This window comes from Stegodyphus dumicola, chromosome 11 (assembly GCF_044657685.1).
Source record: "Stegodyphus dumicola isolate Sdum_Otavi_A_Nest chromosome 11, ASM4465768v1".
Lineage (NCBI taxonomy): Eukaryota > Metazoa > Arthropoda > Arachnida > Araneae > Eresidae > Stegodyphus > Stegodyphus dumicola.
The window spans coordinates 160,787,949-160,801,631 of NC_140778.1; the positions used below are offsets into that span (position 1 = coordinate 160,787,949).

General features: G+C 33.4%; 1 protein-coding gene across 3 annotated transcripts in view; it reads left to right on the top strand.

Moving 5' to 3' along the window:
- The window catches only part of LOC118200055 (uncharacterized), a 438,581-nt gene that overhangs the window by 335,520 nt on the left and 89,378 nt on the right, over positions 1–13,683 (top strand). The window lies entirely within an intron of this gene.

Genomic DNA, 13,683 nt, shown 5'->3' on the forward strand with positions numbered 1-13,683 from the left:
AGTTACTTTTCATTAACATTAAATTAGATATAATAATGTTACTTTTTATTAACATTAATCTTGTACTGTGTAATGTATATTGCACAGTAGAAGATTCATTTTTTCGCTTCTAATTTATGAAGCTAAAGGTGGTCTATAATTTCTCATTCTATCCATCTCTTCATTATTGCAAGTAACCTTTCCAGTGAGTTTCGAGCAGTCCAGTTCTTCAATTAATAGTCCATCTAATGATTTCACACGACTCAAGGCGAAATATGCTTCACCTGCTGCAAAGAGTTTTCGTCCTAGATATATTGTTACGAAATGCACAGGCGCGGTGAGATAGCTTCCCCGCAAAACAGTTTTAGGGTTGCCATAAAATACCAAGGAGGGTATGGTTGCCACATTTGGCGAGAAATCGCCCTTTTGCCGATATTTGGTGACAAAACTGGCGATATACCATGGACGGTTGGAGAATTTTCTGGAACGAATTCTTACCGGTTTAGCCCAGAATGTTCTCGAACACAGCCGAAGGCTATAATAAACCCTGCTGGTCCGCAGTCAGTCAGTGTGTGTGCCTCGCATAGAGTGCGAGAGAGTCAGTGTCGAGTTGGTGTCTCGTCTAGCGAGTCAATCCCTGCGGAGTCGATCGAGTTGACAGCCGGGCAGCGAGTGCCGAGTGGGTCGTCGAGTGCACCGAAGGAGTCTGTTAGTGTATCGCGGTTAGTGCATCGTCGAGAGAGCGTGTTGAGCTCCGAGAACGACTGAACCGAAGAGTTGGGAGCTGTGCTCGTGTGTCGTCGACTGCATCGCGAGTTGTAGTGTGGAGAGTCTCGAGAGTACGTGGAGTTCCGAGAATGACCCATCAGAGTCGGGTGCTTTACAGGAAGCTGTCTCCACCGTTATTGCCTTACAGTGGGAAGGCTGTGTCACTGATTGTTCCAGCGTGTTTAGAGTAGATCTTCGACGACTGTAAAAAGTGACTTTGGAGCTGTCCTGATTAATATTGGCTAAATAAAGTGTGTTTCGATACTTCATCAAGTGTTGTCGTTATCCACTCCAAATCTACAAACCCCGTACGAAAATGAAGGAAGAAAATAACGTAACAACTAGTGTCAGAAGGAAGAGAAAAACGTAACAATATTATTGCATAATCTACAGTGCTTCTCTAATCGTCGCTTGCGTTGTGTTCTAGTTTTTGTTTTTCGCATTCTTCGTTTGTAAAGCAAGGGACATTTTAAAGGGTTATATTTTAAACATATATTATTATCACGTTAATACAGAAATATGGGGAGAATTTTCGCTACATAATGGGACACTATGTCCGCTTCATCCAACTCTATAAAACTACAATTTTTTTAATTCCATACACTTTAAAAATCTTTAGAGCTCTGTCTTACTTACTGTTGTCACTTATTTTTGTAAAATACTACAATCCCATTTATCACAGTCATACACTATTATTTACAAGTTGTTATAAAATTAATTTTTACAGTAAAGAATTCTTAATAAACAGTCATTATTTGTAAGTCTTATAATATATTTAATAAAAAAGCATATCTTTAGCTCCGATAAACAGGAATAAATAACAATTGACTTTAATATGTGAAAAAACTGTATTAACATCAAGTGTCATCCACTACAATTTTAAAAATATGTATTTGAACTTGAGTGGATGAATAAAAAGTATTCTTTTAACGATTGAAAATTTGAACAAGATATAGGGATAGTGTGAGCTAATAGTATTAATTTAATAAAATAACTAATAAAATCATTAATAATTAAAAACTTTTTAAAAATTTCTGAAAGCATTCAGATTTTACATTATGTCCAAAGGTGCATTTTTTTAACGTTTTATGGGTCACCTTTATTTATTAAGTATCATGCTCTTCGTACTCAAACTATAAAATTCAGTTCAACTGCAATATCGCAAAATAATTTTAAAATGAGCATATTTTTAGAATTTCTGATATACAGTCTCGTACGCTAGAGATAAAAATACTTTTTTTTTTTTTTTCCCGCACAGTATTTCCTCGCTTTGAAATCGTTGAGTTTGTTAATGAAAAATTCTTTAATGTCTGATAAAGTACGAAATAAATAATAAAACAAATTCCGGCTTCCGGACGCCTATATTCGGTGGAAGAGTACGTTATTCAAAATTTTCCGCGAAAAAAAAAGAGTTTAAAAACTCATCACACGACCAGGGGGGAATGGCGCTGTATGCAAGATTGGTAAACGAAATGAGATATGAAGACATCAGTTTAAAATGTGTTTAATCGTTTCTGAAATATGTTACAAAACATATTCGCTGTGACGTCCACCATTTTCTGAAAGCAAGTTAAATCGTGTTATTGCATTCTCAACTATAACGGACATGTCAGTGTTGGATTGGTGGACGACCCAGTCCTCCTTATCAATAAAGACCATGTGACCGACATGCCGGTGTATCGGTGTTCGGTCGGTGCATCTTTCAGTTCCGCCAAATTGTTTAGGTTATCACCATAAACAGTGCTTTTGAGATAACCCGATAGCCTCCAAATCGTGGCTTTAAAATGCAATGTTGCTGCAGTTCAGGTATCACGAAACGCCTTAACACTGACGCTAAACAAGCTGCAGTCACAGAGAGCATGTAACAGGTCCAGCTGTTGACTGCTCTTCAAAGAAAAATGGTCCAATTATGAAACTAGCTGTCATACCACACCAAACGTTGACTTCAGGAGAATGCAATGGAACTGGGTAGATAACATGAGTGATTTTGTAAGAAACCAATTTCCGGAATGCGCACACTTTTGCGAGAGATTTGCGATCACACAATCTCTAATTTGTGGTTTTCACGGATGGATTTCTCCGTTAAACGGATGGCGCACTCGACTTTTATCGCCTTTAAATGGAAGTTTTGTTTAGGTAAATGTTTCTTAAGGGTATACTACATGTTAAACCCGCTTAACAAAAGGTTAAGATAGATTCCGACCCTTGTTTCGTTTAACAATATTGCATGCATCGCCATTTCCCCCTCTGGTGGTGAGTTTTCGAACTTCTTTACACGATTACCAAGTTTGATAAAATTTGGTCCAGTAGTTTTGCTTTTATGACCATTTCAAAGTGGAACTTTAAAACCAATTAATGCAGCATGATTAGAAACAGAAAAGTTTTAATTGATCATGTATATACTCTTTAAATGTTTTTAAAAAAATTGCTTTTATCATTATGGGTTGTTTTTTAATTTGTTTTTATTTAGAGGTTTGTTTGAATGAATTGTTTTGTAAATCATTTATCATTTCTCAGTATTCGTCGCACAAAATGTAAATACAATGAATAATAGTATACTATCAGTTCCTAAGTGATAAATAAACGTTTTGATAAAATAGCGGGAGAAAAAATATCACAAATGGTTTTGCAAAAAAGTTTTTTTTTTTTTTTTTTTTTTTTAAATATCTGGTAAACGTATTATTTGCTAGAAGAAAACATCGTTCTCTTCTCATTTACCTTAAGTCATTTATTTACGTCTCAAACTGAATTGAAGTAACAGCTGATTTTGTAATAACTTTCTAACAGAACATTTTTATGTTTTCAAATATAATGTTATTTAAAATGGCTTTTCATATTCGCTTCTTATTCCAGAAGCATTGAAAACTCTCTTTTTTGAAGTTGTGTATTGTCGGTTGCTATTTGATATCTAGTAAATCCGTATTTAACCCTTTGCGGCACAGTGTGTCCGGTCTGGACACACCTAAAAATTTCCTTCTGTACGCACAGAAAAATTGAATGAAAAAGGATTTATAGGTTACTATAGGTTACTCTGAAACTTCTTTATTTATAGTAGATGGCACCTCAACACAAACCAGTCCATATATTTTAGCCATGTTTATTTTTTTAAGACCCTCATTTTTTAAAGAAATCTTCCAGATTTTTTTTAAGGTATAAAAGGAATTGTTTGAAAAGAAATTTCTATGTTATTTTTTTGGCTGTATGCTAATCTCCGTATTCTATATTAGTTTTAAATTTTTACATTGAAATCTTGCCTAAAATCAAACGGCGAACTTTAAGTGTGCCCAGACCGGGCTCACCGATCATCTAGGACAACTGAGAGTCTGTATTCTTTGTTTCTCCTCATCTCATCGGTCAGTTCATTAACAACAACGCTCGTTTCAGCACTCTTTTCGAAGCTCTATTCAAACAGTGTGCCCATTGGGCACACCCACAGAATTAAAAGATAAGTGCTATCTTCAGAAAATTTTACTTGTGTACTCCTCTAGGCCTAATTAGACTGCCTACCCTTTTTTTTTTTTTTTTTTTTAATCAAAACTTCAGCTTTAAAAGATAGCCTGCCGGAAAGGGTTAAAGCAATATGCGATTCAGTAAGTACTCAAAAACTAACTTTCAGACTGAAACTATTAACTTGAAATTAGACTTAGTTCGCACATTTTTTATAGACGATTTTCATTGTAATTACAGAAATATTTTACCTAAAATTTTTATGTTTAAATGTTCTGTTTGATAACTCTTATTCTTCTCTATCTTTATATACCATAATTTCCAAGACAACAAAGTCTTTTGTAGTATCGGAGGAGGCACTTTTATGCCATTGCGCTCGAACAGCGTTCCAAAAGTCTAAGGAGGTTGTTGCTCGACGTTTGGACGATACCTTTTTTAAAAGTCAGAAAACTGCGTGGAACAGTTTCACGCATATCCATTAAATAGTTTTTTTTAATTCAGGGTTTTGCCTTTGCTGCTTTGTTTTTGAGAGGTTTGTAATGGTATATCACTTTTATTTCTTGAGCAGACGTGTAATAAATAGTATATGACTTTGGATGAGATTTTTCTTGGCTGATATCTGATATTTGCCTACTAAATGCTTGCAAATGAATGTATTGATTTTCCTATTCCCTATAAATGTCAAATGTTTAGGCGAAACTGTTAATAATTTTGAAGATTAGATTTATGAATGGGGAGTATAAATTAATTCGTTCTCCAAAGAATAGAAGTGGGTTTTGTAAAATGTAGAATTTTTTATTTTGCTGAATTCTAAACTATATTTTTCTAAACCAGAATTCTGGGTTTGAACGATTAATTGTAAATAGATTTAGAACGAAAATTATAAATAATAACAATAAATTATAAATACTTATTCCTTACGTTAATATAATCCCGGAACGTAATAACAACTTGACGTAATAATAACTTAAGCAGTAATAACGGTAAATTAACGTAAACGTATTTAAAAAGTGTAACAATGAAACATTAATTAGTGCGAAATTGAGATTCGTTGAAGTGAGTTAAAAAGAAAAAACGAAATTAAAAACCCACTCCGGATTCTAAAATCTCAGATGAATTCAGTGAGATAATTTTTCAAATGTATAGTAATTATCTGAGCTATTAATTGTGGGTCATCTGACTGAATTCTTTTTAAAATTCTGTCACCTCCGTAATTTTTTTTTTAATTTCAACTAATTGTATACTAATTCTTAAGAATGAGTGATTGCGTCGCATTTTAATTTAACAGAAGAAATTTTGTTTTTATAGAATGGCAACATTTCTAGCTTTTCTAGGAATTTGCTTATCCCGGATACGTTTAACATAAGCAGTAAATAATTCCTCGAATTTACTGATTAAATACGCGCGAATTATTCAGATAAAGATGACCGGAAAAATAAAGTAGCGGAATTTCCATCTCTCTGCGATTGTTTCAGAAACAGATAAAGCATTTATAAATTTCTTTCTTTTAGATATTATAAATTAAATCTATTTTCTAAAATGTTCTAAATTTCATTTTTAGGAGCATTTTTACTTCCTTTTGCGAAGTAAAAAGGAAGTATTGTAATCGCGAAAAGTTTCAGGCAGCATATTTCCACGAAAATATCCATTTTGACCGCTATCGAATGCAATTTAACGATGTTTTTGCGTGATATCTGTACGTAAGGACAGAATAAAATACTCTTTTCCTCCAAAAAAATTATAAAACCGCTTTAAAATGAATTCTGAAGAGAATTTTTCGTGGCGTCTGTACGAACGTATGTACGTATGTATCTCGCATAACTCAAAAACGAGTAGCCTCAGAACGTTGAAATTTTGTATATAGGACTGCTATAACATTTAGATGTGCACCTCGTATTTTGGTTGCAATCGGCCGCACCAAACGTATGCAAATATATTTATATATATATCCACTCTGTTACCCGGCTCAGTGATCTCAGTTTCTTTACTCTTAAATATTTGTAAATTGTACATTTTTTTGCTTTAAAAATGATTGAATTATGTTGTTTTTATCTGCCGGTTAAGGTTTCTATGCCTTTACTAAATCTGTGTGCAATATTTTTAGAATTATCAACAATTTTAAAGTTGTTTAAGTGCCGCTAAGCCTTTTTTTTTAGGCGGCCATTGCTTGTTTACATTTGAAACAGCAGACTAGTGGATTTGTTTCCAATCTAGAAAAACTTAGCTTCGCAACAACAAATATAACGCCTTCATTTATTATTGCCAATTAAATCATGCTTAATCCTTTCTGGAATTTAGGAAATAAGTGTTTAAGATTTACTTCGTAATTTTTAATATAGATATTTTGAGTTTTTATGTATTTTTGCCTTCTCGCGGAGTGAGAACTGAATTAATTGAATGAGAAATACTCAATCGTCTGTGAAAAACTGTTTCTTTTTTGTTTTGCTTGCTGAATTTCTTTTATACATCATTCTAGCTTTATTATAGTGTTTGAATAGAACATGTGGCAACGATTAGATAATTCTAGTCTTTAAATGATATAAATTTTGTGCATTCTGAGTTATAATATGAACGAAATATAATACTGTTAAGTGAATCTAGCGCCAGAGTGTCGTTATGGTAAACAAATACTAGAGTGAATTTTAAAGAATGCATTTATTCTATTGTGGTTTATGCGCTGTCGGCGAAGTAGATTTAATTCAGTCCAATAAGTTTAAATGAAATGCAAGAAAAAATGCGTATAATTTAATATTCCGTACAAGGAAGTCATGTGGTGTACACATCAGATTTGTTTGTTTATATTGTATGCATCGTCCGTTTAAGATAAGCGTGAAATATGTACAGTAATATATAAATGCAACAAATGCCCTATTTGAAACTGTTGTCAGCAAGTTTTTACATTTTTCGCTTCGTTTTGCTTTACAGAACAACTACATCGATTATCCATGCTACCTAACAAATTGCCATTAATAAAAATATTCACTATTCTACGCAATGTCAGATCTTTTATTTTTGAAATTACAAGAATGCCTTGTTTACCTATGGAACAGACTGATGGTTTCAGAATAAAAACAATTCATCAATCAATTTTAAACATTTCGTTTTATTAATGGACGATCTTTGTTTACGATACAGAAAAATACACTATAGTACTTATACATACATATTTTCTCGTCTCGGAAAATTTCTTAATTATACCGCATAACAAGAATGCAGAACATAATATGTTGTTAAGAATTTTGATTTTAGATAGGTAGTTTTAGTAGAATTATAAATAAAATTCTTGTATTTGTTTTGTAACATGTAAAATCTAAAGAGAAGCTGTGCCTAAATTGGCGATTTCTAGCCAAAATTCAAGACTTATTTGTCGCCAAATTTGGCTAGAAATCACCAAAAATCGCTAAACTTGGCGATCATTTGGTCATTTTAGTCTGGTCCCTGTATTACCGTAATATCCATTGAAATTGAATAAATATAATTGACCACTATGTTAGCTGTAACCGTAATTCCAACCTGCTTTCCAGTAATTTCGACAAGCAGAAATACTAGAAATATCTCGGCGGCCGGTTGGAAAATATTTAAGTCCGAAGAGAGAGCATGTACTTTCAGTTGCTTAGTTTAAAAATAATTAACTAAAGTCCGAAAATAAAATAACTAAGCAAATAATTATTTTCAACGTAGGGGATTTTAGTTATACATTGTTTTTCTGCTTTGAAAGAAAAGAATCAACTAAAAATACCGGTTTGGTAATATAATGCTGCGTGCAGTACATATTACAATATCATATGGCAATGTGAAGTGCATCTGAAGAGAAAGTTAACTCTGATCTATCTCATTTCACGCGGAACTACAACTCGCAACAACAATCAGTAGGCAACTGAACTCAGATGCTCTCTTTACGGGCTAGCTTTCAACTGGCCGCTGAGATATTTCTAGTAATTTATGCTTATCGAAATTACTGGAAAGCAATACGAGGGTGGAATTACGGTTACAGCTAACGTAGTGGTCAATTATATTTATTCAATTTCAATAGATAGTACGGTGAAACAGGAATCGGACCAAAATGTCGCCAAATTACTATTTACTCAATGTTAATGAACTGAATTCTTACTTTTCCGGCATAGATTTCTCTTAAAATTTGTCTCCCGCTACATTACACAGAAAAATACAACAATTTTACTTATGAAATAAAAGTAGCAAATACATTATTAATAAAGTAAAATAAGTATGCGAAATAAGTACACAAAATTTCACGCTCATTACCCAGTTATAAAGATACTGAGCTCCAAAATGTGTTGTATTTTGGGGATATTTGGATATTTTAGAGGTATCTGACACCTTAAGGTATTTTTCATGCCTTAAGCGTTAGCACATACGTAATACAAACATTATTAAAATCTATGTTTGTGCAGTCCAGTAACGTAACATTTTGTAAAGCAAATTGATAATCTAAGTATCTGTGCCAAGTTATCGAAAGATAATGAAGAAGACGTGGTTTTGTGCGGAACTGTCAGTAAACTATACAAACTACTGTTATCCCTACAGCAATTAACGTTTCTTATGCGCAAGTGTCCCTGCTTCTCAATTTGTACGCAAGTGTCATGTGTGCAAGTGCTATTAAACAAACAAACAAAACAAACTAAAAATCTGAAAGGCTTCAGATTTTAAATTACGTCTAAAGGGGCTTTTTTTAACGTTTTGTGTGTTACCTTTGTTTATTAAATACCATGTTCTTCGCACTGAAACCATAAAATTCAGTTCAAGAGCAATATCGCAAAATAATTCTAAAATGAGCATATCTTTAGAATTCCCGAACACAGTCTCGTGCGCTGGAGATAGAAATGTTTTTCTTCTCCGCAGAGTGTTGCCATTGCTCACTTTGAAGTTTTTGAGTTTGTTAATCGAAAATTCATTAAAGTTTTACAAAATAGGAAATCGATAATAAAACAAATTCCAAATTTGGGCTTCCAGATGCCCATATTCGCAGGAGGATTACGTTATTCAAAATTCGATGGCTCTAGGTGCTGTTGTTTTATTACAACATGAGAAACATACATACATTTATACAGATTTTTCATTATTTAATTTCTTTAAATATAATACAGGGCGATAATATTTGTTGGCAACAATTTGAAAAGTGAAACAACGAAAAATGCCAAAACGAAATTAATAGTCCTTCTGAGCAAATTGCCCTTTTGGACTAAAAATGCCGTATACTTCAGCGACTTTTTTTAATGCTAAGATGCAGTGAATTTCAGATTCTTTAAAGAGATGATTAGTTTAAAATTAAACCACTTTAACGTCATTTTTATTAATTTTCAAACACATGTTGATAAAATCAACAACAGATAACCCTTGTGTACTTTGCCATTATCAGTTAACCAACCAATCAATTAACCAGCTAGCCGATGATAGTAGTAGTTGAAAATTGCCAGTAATGCTTATTCATAAAAAAGCTGGTTTTATAAAATTTATAGAATTATTTTAATCCTTTTTTGTGGCAGCACAAAAAAAGAAGAAAGAAAGAAAAGAGAGGAAAATGCCTGGCCCTTTTTTTCCCCTTTACTGGAGTTAAAAATACATCTCAGTTAGGTCCCTCCCTTCACCGGGAATGAAAAAGACAAAAATTAGTTCGGTAAAAATCGAACGAAAATTGTTATTCCACGACAAAGAGTTGCCGTGAAGATACGACAATCATAGAGTGTATTGAAGTTTGGGGGGGGGAATTCCCTTTTTACCGATATTCAAGGCTATTTTTGATAGAAATTCTTCGATTAATCGATATTTACGGCTCTATAACATGTCGCGATTGCTTTTGGTGCATGTTCGAGATATATTAGGAATTTCTGAACTCCGAATGGCGGCACGATCATGCACGTGATAACAGAAAAAGTTAATTGTTAAATTCCTGGGAATTTTTTAGTCGCGTGAAAGGTTTTGTGGTTTTGTTGGATCTTTTTCCTCTTTCCTTAATGCGTAACATGTTGCTTAACTGTCGAAGAGTGCTACTGAATATAAAATCAGCTCAAGTATTCTTGCATAACCCTTTCTTCTGTGTTTACTGCGATGAAGTTTCACTTGTTCGAACTCTATCCCGATAGCTACTTGTTCCTTATAGCCGAACTAAAATTCAGCGTGTTGTGTATTTAATTATGTATTTTCACACGGTTTTATTTAGTTTGATTTCTTTGTTTGTTTTGGTCAGATCTTGATATTAACTTTTTACCCCCTTGAAGTGTGCTAAATTCATGCACTTGTGATAATAATGCAATATTCTACGAAAGTTTTTAGCACAAAAGGCGCCCAAAAGGGCTATTAATTTCGTTTTGGCAGTTTGCGTCAAAAACTTTAAAAGTCTGAATCACTTTTCAAATTGTTGCCAACCAAATATTACAACCCTGCATTATACGTATTTAAAGAAATAAATAATGAAGAATCTGCATGAATGTATGTATGTTCTTCGCATTGTGGTAAAACAATGGTACCTAGCGCCATTAAATTTTGAATGACGTAATCCTCCACCGAATACGGGCATCTGGAAGCCAAAATTTGGAATTTGTTTAATTATCTATTTCTATTTCATATTTTGTAAAATTTTAATGAATTTGCAATGAACAAACTCAACGATTTCTGACCAAGCAATGGCAACACTGCACGGCGAAAAAAAAGTTTTTTCCTCCACCGCGCGAAACTGTCTATCGGAAATTCTAAAAATTATCTTGCGATATTGCTGTTGAATTGAATGTTATGGTATTTAAGGGCGAAGAACATGATATTTAACAAATAAAGGTAACACACTAATCGTTAAAAAAAGGCCCCTTTGGGCGTAATATAAAATCTGAAATCGTTCAGATTTTTTATTTATTTTATTTTATTTTATTTTATTTATTTATTTATTTTTCAAAATTCGATTAATTTTTTTCACCTTTATTGCTGTTATTATTATATAAAGTTGAATATTTTTGCATGTATCGTTACTTGTTAAATTATCGCAGGATTTAGCTCTTTCCATTTATCTTTGACTGATAACCTTGATCTTTGATCTTAGATTAAAAATATCAAAAACAAGGAAAACCTTAGAAATGAAAGGTTCTTTCATTTGAATTTCTGACTGTCCAAGAAGGTATTTCGACGCTGTAAGCATTTTTGCCGTTTTAAGTAATGATAAGATCGAATTTTCATAATAATGAAGGTATTTTAAGTGAAAAGATTTATTTTATTGTTGTTACGATTATAGTATTACGTATTGTGTCATCATATTGTACTAAATTTATAATTGTACTAATATATTCTATCTTAAGTAATGCGTTTTGTAGTAAATACTGTGTAGTATTTACTACAAAACGCAACGTGTTCAGTGTGTGCTATGTGTTTACTTGGTTGCGTTCGTGTATTTTCATGTGTTATTAACTATGTAATGTCCTTTGTATGTCACCTCAACCACATATATAATCTACTAACTTATGGTTTTATGTATTTTCATGTGTTATTAACTATGTAATGTCCTTTGTATGTCACCTCAACCACATATGTAATCTACCAACTTATGCCAAACAATTGGACCTGCATGGCCTTGTAAACCTTTCTTAAATTTTATATAAACTCCCGGTGCGGCCTCGTGCGGCTCCAGAGAGTTGTTGCCTCTGGATTGTCGAGGACGCGGGACATATGCCTGTTTAACTCTGTTAAACACCAGGCGTCTCCGTCCTCCGTCACCTGTTGTTACGATTTATTTCATCATCTCACGATTTAGTGTGATATTGAAATTTAATTTTTAAATCAAACAAGTTTGAATGACTTGGATGTAGGCCCTCTTGTGTATGTAAGCTTTGGTGAAGTATCCCCCGGTTAGTTGGATGCAAGTAGGAAAAAGTATATAGTTCTCCATGGCTGGGCAGAGAAAGAATTATGCCGTGATCCTTGTTGAAGTGAGGTATGCACCTGGAGGTCCACTTGGTCGGTAAGCTTCAGAATTCTATCTGCCTGTCTGTTGGACATCTTCAGATTATGCCGTCTATAATGCGTGTTGAAGATGAACACAGTTTTGGAAGTCTGTTCTTGTGTAGGTAAACTTTGGTAATCTGTCAGCCGATCTCTTGGACAGCATGGGAACGGTGTGTAAAGCATGCTGAAGAAGGATACACTTATGGGCATGCGATCTTATGCATAAGAGCTCTGGGAATCATGCTGTTATAATGGTAATCGAAGAAGGGTTACGTTTGTGAAGGTGCCATCTTGCTTTGGAGATGTGCCTACCCGCCTGTTAAGGCCCATTTACACTAGCGGAACTTTGAGCCTAAGAAACGCAGGCGAATTTGAAGACTCGTTTGAGAGCTTTTTAACAGCAATTTTTTCGTATTATGAGGGAATATTTAACTCTTAAACTCTTGAATAATGTTATAGTTAATAATGTTAAGTTAGGCTGTTTATTTAAATGTGTGCATATTCAGTTTCAGTTTTAAACAAAAGAGTAACATTTTCGCCATTTAGTGAAGCTAGCAACTTCCGCGTGCATTTCTTAGGCTCAAAGTTCCGCTAGTGTAAATGGGCCTTTAGGCATCCTGAGAATCATGCCGTTTATAATACTTGTTGATGATGGGTTTTTGACTTATGTGAGATACATACGTACGTACGTATTCTCGTGACGCACGAAAAAATCTCGTTTAAATGCATTTTAAATTAATTTTTCTATCCTTTTGGGGAAAAAGAATTCTTTATTATGTTCGTACGTACAGACGTCACGCAATGGTTCAAATGGATTCGAGAACGATCAAAATGAATATTTCCGTTGAACTATGATAGCCGAAATTTTTCGCGGTTGCAGTATTTGCTTTACTTCGTACAAGGAAGTAAAAAGCATAGTATATTTTGCGAAGTTTTAAATATCTCTGCTTCAAAGCAACAAGATTAAATCTTTTCTTAAATACTCCTGACCTTGATATGTACGTCTTCTACACTGGCATTCCATACCGTATACCGATGAGCGAAATCAGAATTATAAATAGACTGAGAAAAGAAAAATCCAAACGATTTTATACCATGTAGTTAATAAATGGCATTTATAAAAATCGTTTAATATTTACAATAAAGCTACAAATGAAAAAATTATCACTTGAATTTATTATAAACCAAATTTAATTTTAATTTATAGCAGTTATGTATTTTGCCATAAAAACTGAACAAATTTAGTGTGAAATGCATTTATTCCTTCAATAAAGGAATTACTGATTAATTAAATTTGAAAGGTAAATTAAAATTTACTGAATGGCAGTCTTGTGACGTCTGAATGCGCGAGATCACGTGGAAGATAAAACGTGGAAATGTTTCTACTGTTAAGAACATTTCTAACGTCAAATATTTGATATTAGTACGGGCTTTGTGACTCTGATAACTAACTCTAATGTAATCTGAAAGCTTTTATCGCTGCTAAACAGATGGCGTTATGCTCGTGATTAGTTAACATGCGTAAAAATGAGTACGATTATTACG